This window comes from Protopterus annectens, chromosome 5.part1 (genome assembly GCF_019279795.1).
Source record: "Protopterus annectens isolate FY-2018-M chromosome 5.part1, PAN1.0, whole genome shotgun sequence".
Lineage (NCBI taxonomy): Eukaryota > Metazoa > Chordata > Ceratodontiformes > Protopteridae > Protopterus > Protopterus annectens.
The window spans coordinates 299,820,005-299,834,258 of record NC_056736.1 but is presented as its reverse complement, the minus strand read 5'-3'; positions in this window follow the sequence as shown (position 1 = coordinate 299,834,258).

The window sequence follows — 14,254 nt, the reverse complement described above, 5'->3', positions numbered from 1 at the left end:
CTGCAGTTTCACACTGCTTAAATAGTATAACCAAACAGCAATTGCAGTTCAAAACATAACTTCATCCATGGAACTCCATTCTCCCTCTCATGAAATGACTTAAGCATACATAATCAAAACAGATCGGAAATATCAAGCCTACCCATACCTAAAAATGCACAAACATACATAAAACTGTGATAACAACATTAGAGGTGTTCTTGGTGTTTGCCAGCCGGATTGTATACTGAGAGAGAAAGTGAAAAAAGGAGGATACATGAGAAGTTAAATGAAGAAATGCTTGGACTTTAAGTGAAACTATTTGGTGCACTGGGTGGGTGAGAAACCACCAGAAGTATAAGATAATAGTTTTGTTTCAGAAATTTGTCCTGCTGAAGAACCTTTTGCTGTTGCAAACAAAGTGCACTAAGATGAAGAGTTCTGTCTTCAATGTATGTTGAAAATACTAACACACACACACACACACACACACACACACACACACACACACACACACACACACACACACACACACACACACACATCTATATCTTTCTATATATATTCATATTGGGTGTACTTTCTTACAACGAAAATTCACTTTTTTGAAAGGGAAAAGTACATCCCCACTTAAGCGAAAGTGCACTTTAACGAAAGTGCAGTTTCACTTAAGCTCACTAGACTGAACCTACTGCACCACAATGGAGGACATTGAAAAATGGGCTATGTCCTCCACTGTGGTGCGATAGTCATGGACATTAAGGTTAGGGCACGGGTCAAGGTAAGGGGATAACCCTACTAACTATCCTCTTACCCTAACCCATTCCCTAACCCTAAGGACCGTGACTATCGCACCACAGTGGAGGACACAGCCCAATTTGGAATGTCTTCCACTGTGGTGCGAAAGTCACAGACCTTAGGGTTAGGGCACAGGTCAAGGTAAGGGGATAGTCCTACTAACTATCCCCTTACCCTAACCCGTGTCCTAACCCTAAGGTCCGTGACTGCTAGCCCATTCAGTCTAGTGGGTTCGCTAGAGTGCACTTTCAAGAAAGTGCACTTTTGCATTAGTGTGGGTGTACTTTTGAAGTTCGAAGTAGTGAACTTTCTTTCTTCAAAAGTGCACCCATTTATATTATATATACATACATATATATATATATATATATATATATATATATATATATATATATATATAGGCCCCCTGCATTTTGTCAAATGACATTTCTTTGAGAAATGCAAGGGGGTGGCTTCATGTTGACAGCACAGATAGCTAAGCAGTGGAAATGTGGAGATAGGTAAGTGGAGTTGGAGTAGCAAGAGTGTTTGCACATTTGTCTGTGAGTTAGGGTTAGGGTTGGGGATATGAGTGAAGGATATGTGTTGTATGTTTATGTGTGAGTCTGTGTATTTTAGGTTTAGGGTCTGGGTTAGATTAGGGTATAGGTATAGTGCTGTTTGTGTATGTTCATGAATATTTGTATATCTTAGTGTGTCTTGTGTAGTGATAGTGTTCTGGGAAGGTTTTTATGAATGTAAGGTGTAGGGATAGAATTGAGGAAAGGGGCAGTTTTAGGGTTAGGGCTAGGAACCATTACAAAGGTGGTGCAGGGGGGTGGACCCACTTGCCGCCACTTGTTTGAAAAAGCAAGTAATCAAACCTCCACTGTCCCAGTCCCTGCTTGTACAAAGCCTTCTCCACACCCAACCCTACTTAAACTCTAATCCAGTTACCAACCTGAATCCACACTCCCTTACTATAATCCTTCACACCTTTGTCACTCGTCTGGTCAGGATAAAACAGACGAACATTTGTGGGATCTGTTCAAGCAGCTTTATTACATGCAAACACATCAGAAATGAGGCTTTGTAACTTAAACGTAAATAAACTTATAAACAGACTGACTACCACACTCACACATGTTAGCACTCTGACTGTTCTCTCAACATGGCACTGCTGCCTGCACATGATCTCTATGTATATGCACATGCTTCATCTGGAAATGCTTCTTAAAGGTAAAATGATTCATATATGAAATGACAGTATTCAATGACATGCGATATACAGAAATTATCTTTTGACATGCAGTAATACAGAACTAATTATTTTACATGCGATCATACAAAATTAGACACATATAAAACAATCATATCCAGGTTGCTGTGTATTTTATTCTAGGTCTAGAAATACGACCTGATTGTGTAACATAAAAGTCAGAATTGGATCTAGCAATGGGGATTGTCTTCAATGTTCAACTTTGGGGACATCTGGAACATCATCAGGAATGGGAATGGATACTGAGACATGTTCCTCGATATGAACATTGTCAGGGTTGCTCTGAGATCTAGAGTCTGTATCACAGGTACGATGCTGCAATATTGTTTCTGATACAGGTAGAAGATGTCTGCAGTTTCTTCTCTACTCTATACCCTGAGATTCCACTAAGTAGGATCTCGGCTCGGCACATATACCTCTCATTTGACCAATTCGATCAAAGCCTTTCGCCATTTGCATCCTCACTGTTTATTCTTCTTTTAACAAACTAAATCTGCTAATTTTATCATAGCTGAACTTCTGAGAAAAATGCTTCCTAAAAAGTTGGACTTTGATTGCTCTGTTGTTTTTAGCATTAGGCATCAACAAACTAGAACTGATAGGCAAGGTTGTTCTGGTTTGCCTAGATAGAAGTCTCTGAGCAGGCGAGCCTAGTAGGTTGTCATGTGGTATATTTCTGAGATTAAGTAAATTCAAGAAGATATTAGTATTGTCACTCTTTGACTTCTCCAGTAATTGCTTTGTACTCTGTACTGCACATTCAGCAAGGCCATTTGACTGTGGATAGTCAGGACTGCTAGTAACATGGATAAAGTCCTACTGTTTAGCAAATCTCTGAAACAATTGACTAGTAAACTGAGAACCATTGTCAGAAATAACTTTGTGTGGACTACCATGGACTGAGAAATGATGTTTAATCTTAATAATAACAGCACTGGATGTTAGGTTAGGTAGCGAACCGATCTCAAACCAGTTTGAATAAGAGTCTACCAACACTGTTCCATTGAAATATGTCATTTGCTACTGTTGACCAAGGTAGTTCAGGAATTTGGCTTAGATGAAGAGGCTCTTTTTGCAAATGTGGCTTAGTACTGTTGCATACTGAACAAGAAGAAAGCACTTTATCAATGTGAGAAGGCTAGAGAAGGCCAAAATTCTAGTCCTCTCGCCCTTCTTTTGGTAGAATCAGAACCTGGATCGCCATGATGAAAAATTTGAATGTATTCATGTTGTAAGGAAGTAGAAGCAACAATTTTGGGACCTTTGAAAATGATACCATCTTCCATCAGCATCTCATCTCTGTATGTAAAGTACGGTTGTACTTCTGGAAGTACACTGGATTGAAAATAGAAATACCTTGTTGTTGATAAAGGAACCACAAAGCAAAGATAAGTTTAAAGTCACAAAAAGCAGAGGTTCCAGACGTGGATCACAAAAATGGTAAATGATCCTTAGAAAACTAGAAAAATCTTTTAGTCTATACAACAGGTAAGTGTTTTCGTGGATCAAAACCGCTTCATCAGACCATAATTAAAATCACAAGAATAACTGACAAGTATTTAAAACACAAAGAAACCAATCAATTGTAGCTGTAAAAGGAGGGAAAAAGAAAATTCACTGAGTATATAATACATGGCAATTCAAATGTGACCAAAGCACTTCAAGACAGATAATCTATCATCAACAATAAAATCAGTGGTATAAAACATAGGATGCAGAACATATCCATATATATATATATCTGAGAAAAGCTAGTGCTCTGAGTGCAAATGTACAAATGTACAATCCTATAGAAAAACATATTGATGACTATGCTAATGCTAAACCCATGCTATGCATGTATATACACATATATAAAAATATATATATAAAAAAGAGAAAAAAAATATATACAGATGTAAAACCTATTATTAACTAAACTTATATTATATGTATATATAAGTGAATGGTCAATGTTTAAGGGGTCTAGCTTTTAACGAAGGTTTGAGGGAAACCTTACTATTCAAACCAGGGGGTCTATCAGCCTATAATTGCAGTATCCATTTCTGTTCCTTGGATTCATTTTTATTTATGAGGTCACCACCCCTAACAGTAGATCGTACAAGTTCTAAAGCTAGACATTTAAACTTATGGGCAGAACCTTCACTCTTAACATGCCTGGCCAATGTATTTGTTTCTTTGACATTTCTGATGTCTCTTAAATGCTCTAAAATTCTCTCTTTGAATGCCCTGTTAGTTTTGCCTATATAAAAAGAGAAACATAAAGTGCAGTAGCAAAAATATACCAATGTTTAGTAGAACAATCTGCATGAAAGTCAGTATCAGTTTTAAACCTAAGACTAGGATGAGAAAAATAACCACCTGTATGTAAATGAGTACAAGCCATACATTTTCTGCAGGCATAAGTACCTTTCCTATCAGATTAAACAAATTTCGAAGAATTCAAAGGTCTGTGGCAAAGTTGTTTAAGGGTTCTATTGTTCCTAAAAGTAAAATCTGGTTTATTTCCAATTGACCCTTGAAGTTCAGGTATAGTTAACAAAATATCCCAATTAATAGTAACAGTCTGACATACCAAATGAATGTTACTGGCAAAAGTCAGAGGCATATGAATCTTCTTTCTGTTATCTAAAGCTATTATACTGGGATTGGAGGTACTATCAAGATCCTATCAAATGGTGGGAGGTGTATTCATGCCAAAATATGGTTTACATCTCTTTTTTCCTTTCTTTCCATGCTTCAGATATCTGTTTGTCAGTGACATTACTCTTATAGCCCCTACTAATAATTTTTTTTTTTTAGTAAAGCTAAAGCTGATACTAACTTAGTATCATCTTTGTGTAGATGCATAGTACGAAAAATTTGTCCTCGGTGCACATTAGACTTAACATGATTCGCATGCATGCTACTATTGTGCAGGATACTATTGCGTTTTACACTCTTCCTTTAAACACTAGTCGAAACAAAATGTAACATATCTTTACTGATTTGAACATCAAAAAAGTCAATACAAGTAGTTGAATATTTGAAAGTAAACTGAAGAAAACTATTAATACTATTTAAGTACTCTAAAATTTAAACTAAAAGATCCTCTGTACCACACCAGAGAAGAAAAGTATCGTCTACAAAATGAGTGTACCATCTGATGTAACTACTGTACTTAACATTGGAGAGAACATACTCAGTCTCCCAATTAACTAAAGTTAGGTTGGCGTAGCTGTTGGTACAAGCTGTGCCCATTGCTACACTGGATTGCTTTGATGGCCATCCTACATTGATAAGTGGTTTAGCTTTTGCAAAATTGGATCAGTCTTTGTATGATTTCTTAGCTCAATAAGTCTTGTGGTAAAAATATTATGTACTTTCATGACGCCAAAGTAAAACTTCTCTGCATCAAGCTGTTCCATGTTATTTCTGGGTGATCTGGATAAGGTATCAGTGAGATAAAGAAGTTTACCTTTTGTATAGACCATTTGAAATTATACTTTGGCATTTTGCACATCATTCTTTGTAGTCTTGCTGGAGCTGAATGCATAGGCTTATTTTAAAATAGTGACTAGAGGTCGATGGTCAGTTTCTATCTGGATTGCTCAGCCATAAATATAATCATGGAACTTTGAACATGTGAGTACAATTGCCGAAAGTCCCTTCTCAATTTGAACATATTGCATCTCAGTTTGGGTAAGAGTTCTAGTTGGATAAGTAACAGGTCAGCCCTCTTAAAGAATAAATGCACCAAGACTGAACTTTGAAGCATCACAAAAAAGAACTACTGGTTTGTGGACATCATAGTACCTTAATGTAGGTGGGTTAGCAATTAGCTGTTTGAGGTTATCAAATACTCTCTGGTGTTGTTCTAACCATGACCATGCAACATTTCTGCATGTCAGCTCTCTTAAAGGAGCTGATAACTCACTAAAGTCAGGGATAAACTTGCCCAAATAGTTAACCATACAAGAAAAACTTGGACATTGCCTGGAGCTGGCATCTCAAGAATGGCTGCTTGTTTAGAAGGATCTTGTCATAAGGATGTACTGGTAAATAAATGACCTACATAAGTAACTTCTGGTAATTTGAATTTGCATTGCAGAGGATTCAGATTTAAATTCACTTCTCGCAGTCTGTCCAGAACTTTCCTGAGGTTTCTGTCATGCACTGCTTTACCATTACCTCCAGCCAGTAAATCATCAACTATTATTGCACATAGGTAGCCTGAAAAAGTTTGCTCTATTGCACACTGAAAGATTTCACTGGCAGAATTTTTCCAGAAGGCATCCTGAGGAATTTGTTTCTACCAAATGGGGTACTGAATGTAGTCAGTAGTGAAGATTTGCGATCAAACATCAGTTGCCAAAATGAACTCTTTGCATCTAAGACAGAAAAAACAGTGGCATTTGGCATGAGGGTGGCAATCTCCTCAACTGTACTATAGGATAATGAGGTCTCTTTAATACCTTGTTCAAGTCTCTTGTGTCAATGCATATTCTGATTTCATCTGAATTTTTCTTATGAGCAGCTACTATGGAAGACACCCACTCAGTTGGTTCTGTGGCTGGACAAATCACACCTTGCTTCATCATTTTGTCTAACTGGACCTTGACTTTGTCCTGCATAGCTATTGGAACTCTGCTTGCTGTTCTAACCACTGGACTAACCTCTCTGGGTCTACTTTCATGGAGTACACAACTGGAAGTTTGCCTAGCTTGTAGCTGAACACATCAGCATATTCTGAGAAAATAGCATCCCTGAAGCTGGAACTGAGACATGTGCTTACATGATGCACTTACTTGGTAATGGAAAACAATTTCATTCTCAAACAGTCTCTGCATGAGTCTTTGGACTACATAAAATTTCAAGCTGTAACTGTTCTCAGCTGAAGAGCAAGAAAGCAATACTGAACCTTTAGTTTGAATCTCTTCACCTCCATAAGCAACACACTTCTCACAATTGACCAAATTAAGTTGCTCACCAGCCCTCACTTTAGCAAATGTTTCTGCTAATATTACATTACACTTTGAAACAGTCTCTACTTTAAGCTCTGTGGGCTTATCATCGATCAGGAAAGTACAAAATACTTCATTCGTTGCCAATAAATCTAATGCATTAACCTTTTTACTGACCACTGATACACCATCTACATAGAAGGTAGGGTTGCAGCTTTCTACATGATCAACTTGCTTTTTTGAGTGACCTTTCTTAATAACTGAATGAAGCTTTCTTGATTTACAAAATTTTGAAAGTGGTTCTATTTTTACATGTGGCACTGCTGACCAAATGCTAAGCACTTCTCTCTTTTAGACACGTGACTGGCTCCACAATTACGACAGTTATACTTCTGGTGCATACACAAATGAATGCTCTCTTTCAGTGGCCTCCGACCCAACTAAGTTAAGCAAAATGAATGCCCTCATATGTGCATCTTTGTCAGAAAAAGCTGCCTGTATGAAAATATTGTATTCCTGTTCAAATACCCTCCAGTTCTCTGTTATATTATGATCAAACACAAGTGGACTTGGTTTGAGAATTGCTTCTGCTATACTAACACACACTAGTGAAGGTGCTTGGAATTATGTATGAACATACACACATAAATATATATGCCAGAATTTTATGCCAGCACTTGTAATTATGCCCAATAGCACAACAACTCCTTCAAATAACTGCACTTTGGAAATGAATCTCTGTAGCACAAAAAAAACTTTGAAATAACTTTGCTTTATGAAACCACTCCTTATAAGTGTAAGAAATACTTCAAAATAACTGTACTTTGTGAATAAACTCTACACAGCAGAAAAAGCTCAGAGTAAGAAACACTTCAAGATAAATGCACTTTGCAAATAAACTGTACACAGAAGAAGAACCTTTCAAAATTGCTGTACTTTGTTAAATAACTCTGCACAGTGCAAGAAACACTCTGAAATCGTGGCACTCTGTGAATAAATGCACACAGCCCAAGAAACTTTTCAAAATGGCTGTACTTTGACTTACTTTGCAATACAGCTGTACTTTGCACACAGCAAACTCTGAAATAATGGTACCATAATAAAGTACACACTCTGCAAACACTTTGCACACTCTGAGATTTTTCGAACGACTCTAGTCATACTTTGAAGGGCTTCAGTCAATGTGAAATAGTAGTTTGTGCCCAAACACGGTCTTTTACTAAAAAACATGCAGTTGCTTTGCTCTTTAAGCAACTGCATTTACCGTTTTATTGTGCTCGTTATGCCCTTTTAATCTCTTATCATGCTGTTCGTACTTTTCTTGTTCCCGTTTTACTTTAAACGTGCTCGTTATGCAAATCATAGGTAATTCCTTGCCCCATATGAATGGTTTTGCTAGTTTTAACAAATATCATGGTTTTGAACATTTTGTTTAATTAATAATATGTTTTCTGCTTTTTGTTGCTTAATAATATATTTTTGTGGTACTTGTTTGATTAATAATGCATTTTGTACCTTATAAATGGGCTGATTCATTTTCTTTACCAAATAAATAATTTGTACAGTTTTCTTTACCTTTAGCTTGTTTCTGGCCCTTTTTCATTTGTCTGTGCTGTGTTTCACTCAACCTGCTTAGTCTGTCTTCACCTTTAACCCTTCACCTCATGGCCAGAAGAAGTAGCTCTTCTAATCCGGGTTCTGACACCATGTCGCTCATCTGGTCAGGAAAACAAACGAACATTCATGGGTTCTGTTCAAGCAGCTTTATTGCACACAAGCACATCAGAAATGAGGCTTTGTAACTTAAACTTAAATAAACTTATAAACAGATCAACTACTACACTCACACATGTTAACACTCTGGCTGTTCTCTCAAAATGGCACTGCTGCCTGCATGAGCTCACTATTTATATGCACGTGCTACAGCTGGAAATGCTTTTTAAAGGTACATACACACGCTCTGATCTACAACCTTAACCCAAAAGTCTCTGATTTCTCTCTAAATATAAAACTCCTACCCTTCTCCCTAAAACTAAATTTCATGATCATACCCTAAGCCTAAAACTACACTTCTGCTCCCTAGCTTAACACTTCCTTCCCAATCTCTAAACCTAAAACTCTACTCCTGTTCCCTAAACCTAAAAACTCCCTGTGCCATAAACCTAAAATTCCTTTTCTGCTCCCTAAACCTAAAGTCCCCCTACCAGACCCTAAGTAAAAAAATCTCCCTTACATTCACTCCTCATGGCTGTTTGTCTGAAGTCATATTCAGGTTTAAGCATAAGTAACAGCCTACCCCAGCTACAAGGCTGTTGAGACCCAGGCTTCATGACAGTGTTTTTTGAGTGCTTGGGACTTGAGCATCTGTAGTGCTCACCTTATTTGAAGTCATACTTTTTTCTGATAAAGGAGTACATGAAGCATAACACAGGTTTTTAACTTGGATTACATTTGTTAGCATTTTGGTCAGGGATGATACAACTGGAAATATATTATGGTAGCTTATTAGACAGGTATTACAAGGTTTGATTTTGGGTACAGTAATTTCAGACTCTAAAAGTTCTAACTTGCACTGGATGTTTTATCTTTCTATCCCAGCAGCATGGTCATTAATAAAAGCCTTGTAGCTCTACAGCCATCTCAGCAGTGTTATCTATGTCAGTGATGGTCAGATGATTCTGCTATGGACAACTCACAAACTGCATAAACTCTTCTAAAAGTGCTGGAAATCTGTGATGGATACTCAGCCATCCTCATCACTATAGCAACAAAATAACTAATGGTACTGATAACAAATGTCACTTCAGTGGCTATTTCAGAGCTTTGTGCCAGGCATCCCGTGTCACAGGGCCTTTCATCAGCCAATCCTCTTGTGTCATGATGCAAGATCATATTTTTTGCTTGTAGGTTGGCAGAGCATAGCTCATGTAGACAGAAACCTACCTTTGTAAATCTCAGCTTCTTGTAGTGTATCATATAGTGCAGAGCTACTCTTGTTGTGTCTTTTGGCTTTTTCCGGTTAGGGGTCGCCACAGCGGAACTCCGGTCTGCTAATGATTGGCAGTTGATTTTTATGTGCTGAGTTGCCAGCCCTAACACACAACCTTCAACGAAGGTATGCCCATTCACGCATGTCTCCATGCAGAAGACGCTCTAGCTGAGAGTCGAACCGGTCAGGGTCTTACTGTGAGGCGACAACGCTACTGCAGCACTACTGAAATTAAATACTGTGATGCTTTGAACAGTTATGTCACAGATCAACTGTCTACAAGCTGTAAGTCAGTATAATCTTGTTGTGACTGTTTGTTTTAAATCATTAGTTTATATCCACAGTCACTCATAAATATGTCTGTGTGGGGGTAAACACCAATATTGAAACAGGTGCTTACTTGCTTATGATCACGTTTATGGCATATTTCTGACTTTCTGGATGGGGAGTTAATATTGCTCATATCCTGCAGAATGATCTTTGTTTTTGATTCACATCCATGTTTGAAGTCTAAGGACATTGCAAGGTTTGCTTTTAACTAGAATTCACTTGTGTATATACCATAATATATTTCAAAGCTTGTAATTGTAATGTCACTCTAGGTTATCCATGCCCTATACCATGCATCTAGTAAAACCTAACAGAGACATACAATCATTAAATGTTTTGTAGTATATATATAGTTACACATGCACATACAAACACATATTTTTATGTTATATGTGGTATCTTGAGTATATTTCCTTTTATGTTTACATTTCCTTTATATTGTTTCTACTGCCTCATAATTGTGAAACTTTATCAATCTAGTTATATTTTTATTTGGAATTAAATAATTCATACATAGGTTTACTATTGAAATGTGGAAAATGCAATGATCGACTGATGAAAATGTTGAGCCAAAATGTGGAAATATGTAACATCGAAAAGGCACATTATTGGAACTGAATTAACCATCCACCATAGCTCTATGTATTTGACATAGCATCTGGTGACGTCAGTCACCCAAGTTATGCAGCGTAACTTACTGTTAGACTGTAAAGTCAACGGCACATGTTTTTTACTATTTTACAAGGAGACAACCCCCCCCCCCCTGCATCCCCTACACCCCCTGGGAAATATAAATACCAACTCCAAGATCACAGTGCAGTGAAGAAATGTGTACATTCCCTATTCTTCATTGTACCATGTTCTCCACTCACAATAGTGAACTCAGACTACTGTATCACACTGCACATTCAGTACTGTGCATTCATTATAGTCTGGTTCGACATTCTGCCTCTTTGAAAAGTGCCTTTTGAACACATGCCATTTGATCACTGGCACTACAGGATTTCAATAGTAAACCTCATACACATATCTATATAAACATACACACACACACACACACACACACACATATATATATATATATATATATATATATATATATATATGTATATATCTATACAGAGAGAGAGAGCGAGAGATGGATTTACTTCACATTATCAAAGTTTTAAAACTTCAAATTTCATATGGCCAAGACCATATGATTGAAGTTTCAAAACTTCGAACACCTGAAAGAAATGCAAAAACAAAACAAAATTTTCCTGGATGCCCCCTGCACCCCCACGTGGTAGGCTGTGCCCCCCCCCACCACACACCCTCCTATTTAAATATACCAACTCTGAGATCTTACTACAGAGAAGAAAAGGAAAAATTTCCCATTCCACACTGTATGGAGATCTCCGTTCAGAATGTGCCTCCGCATACCCGCCCCTGCATATTATATATACTAATTCTGAGATCACACTGCAGTAGGCAAAAGAGTAAATTCCCCAATCCTCACTGTACTGCAATCTCTATTATATGAAGTTTGACTTTCTGTTTAGTCGATCTTCTGAAAGGGGCCCATTAATTGTACACAATTTACTATACTATCTGGGTCGCCGTTTTTGAGTTATAGTGTCCCTGAAAAAGAGTTAGGTTCATATTCTGAATAATCATATTTATATTCGGTATTATATTCTAGAACACCATGTAGATTTTCTAGATAGCTTGGTTCTAAAGAAACCCTATTTAAGAGAGAGTATATTTCTTTGCTTGAGTTCCTGGCAAAAATAACAATAAAAAAAAAAAAAAAGAAAACATTTGTTTCAGTTTTCTTATGGAAAGGGACTCATAAAACACTGCAATGTACTTTAATAAAATTTGTAGCACTTCTGAAGCTACATCTATGCCTGAGATATGAATTCAGGAAATCTGGAGTCATTTCAATAATTGCTCTAATCATGTTTTATATTTGGCTAAACAGCAACCAATTTTCAAATTGCATGAAACAGCATGAATATATGAAAAAGCTTTCAACTGATTCTCTTTTTGAGATTTCTAGGACAAAATTTCTATGCATTATGTTTCCACTGTAAAATTACTGCCAGCTGGTATCTCACAAATGAATTGATATGTGTGCATTAAATGCTTAAGTTAGTCAAAGGTTATGTGTTGCAAGTGTCTTTGCTGATCTCATGTTTAAGACACACTTTAGTCAGATTATTGGCATTAAAATTGTATCTCTGACTGTTTCCATGTCTAAAACTGAATATTTGCCTATTTTCTCTTTTACATTTCATATGTGTATCACTCTGTTATTTCTGTAGTTGTAGACTTTTCTGTGTTATTGCATAATTCTAATCAAGCTGATTTCTGCCCAAGTAATTTAAACATTTTTTTAAATTGCACTTCTCAGTCTGAGTGAAGTAGTCAGGACATATGACTCAACCTGCAAATTGAACTGTTTGATGTACTTGTCTTTGCTTACTGGGAAAGTTCAACTGGGTAATAACCATTTTCAGCGGAGGCCCAGGGAGAAAAGCTTCATTTACATTGCATTATACTTAGTTCGGTTAAACATAGTTACATTTCTATTTACATCTATACTCATACACTCTATATTGCAAAATTGTACCACACAAGCTCATTTATTTTTGTTTCAGAAAAAAAGAGCTGTAAGATGTGTGTCCTCTTTCTTTAAGTTACTGCTGCCACTAGTATGTTAGTTATGTAGCACAATCTTCCGAGTACTAGACAGCTTTCAAAGTTATGTAATGAGGGGGAATTACTTCCAGCAATAGGGTCATCCTGTGCAGGGGCAAATCAAGCCAGAAAACAGGAACATAGAAACATATTAGGCAGGTGATTATGGGGTCTATAAGATGCCCAGCCATGTGCAACTTCAAGCATACAAAATTAAATGCTCTTGCCAGCCTTGTCAAGCACTCATCTGTCCTCGACTCCCAACTGAGATTGACCGTACACGATAACCCTGGTATAAATTTCTGTCTACCCATTGAGGCATCAAGACTAGCCTTAATGGTAGCCAAAGTAGTACTTTGTTTGAAATTTTGTAGCAACTTATTCCACAGAATAGGAATTTGTCAAGTTATGAAACCACCTCTCCCGTATGTCTTATTTATTTGTTGATGCAGATTTAAGCCCTTATTGAGTGGGCTGTAGAGCCACTGATTTTGTGAAGAACTAGGAGGTGAAATAGGATTGGATCTTTCATGGCTCAAAAAGCAACATACAGGTCTCCTCAAAGCAACTTGTAGGATACTGACTATAAGGAGAGTCATACTAAGCTATCTACTGAGTATAAGGTGAGTCATACTATTCTATCTATTAAGTATAAAGAGTAACATACTAATCTATCTACTGAGTATAAGGTAAGGAGTGACATACTAATCTATCTACTGAGTATAACGTGAGTCATACTAATCAATTTACTGAAAATAAAGTGAGTCATACTAATCTGTCTACTGAGTATATGGTGAGTCATACTAATCTACCTACTGAGTATAATGAGTGTCATACTACACTATCTACTGAGTATAAGGAATGAACTACTAACCTATCTAGGATTCCTATTACCTGATCAAATGTTTAGGTTAACGAATACCTAAACATCGATCTGGTAATAGCGAAAGCAAAAAAACACAAACGGCTGATTTAATGCAGGGAAAGAATTCCCATGGCCATTATGCAGATTTTGCCCCTTTCCCCACTGTAGAACAATCTTGGAGTTGATATATTTAGTTAGGGGTATGGGGGGGTACAGCCTCCCATATCAGGAGGTGTGGGATGTGAAGCCCCCACTTCATTTTGGTGTAATTTTTTTTATTTTTTTTGCGGCCGAGGGAATTCATTCCCTACGTTAAATCAGCCATTCACGGTTTTAATTTTTCGATATTACCAGTTAGACGTTTAGGCATTCTCTAACCTAAATATTCCATCAGGTAATATAAACGCATC